The sequence below is a fragment of the Penaeus monodon genome, chromosome 21 (genome assembly GCF_015228065.2).
Source record: "Penaeus monodon isolate SGIC_2016 chromosome 21, NSTDA_Pmon_1, whole genome shotgun sequence".
NCBI classification, from domain to species: Eukaryota; Metazoa; Arthropoda; class Malacostraca; order Decapoda; family Penaeidae; genus Penaeus; species Penaeus monodon.
The window spans coordinates 2,877,429-2,877,750 of NC_051406.1; the positions used below are offsets into that span (position 1 = coordinate 2,877,429).

The following is a 322-nucleotide window of genomic DNA, read 5'->3' on the forward strand; positions in this document are numbered from 1 at the left end:
TGCATTCGCTTTTCAATTTTCTGGTGACTGTATTTTCTCAAACTCAGAAACTTGGACAGGGCAAAAGTTCAGGTAAAAGTTATAAGTAAAGTTGGAAATCTAACTTGCGTGATTCTTCTTTATCTTCTGCTTATGGTATATAGTTTAAGTATTCATTCAGTGGACGATTAAAACAACAATAACAGTTGAAAAATATATCATATGTGGATAAGGCTGAAGACGGAAATTTTTATATGATTCTAGACTGTAAGTGAAAGCAAGCATAAATACACATTCAAAGAAAGATACATTATTACATACTAGGCATTAATTAAGAAAGTGG

The 322-nt window shown here is 31.1% G+C and overlaps 1 protein-coding gene across 1 annotated transcript in view; it reads left to right on the plus strand.

The window, feature by feature from the left end:
• Nucleotides 1–322, plus strand: part of LOC119586104 (synapse-associated protein 1-like) — a gene marked incomplete at its 5' end in the record, with an annotated part of 123,898 nt that overhangs the window by 113,001 nt on the left and 10,575 nt on the right.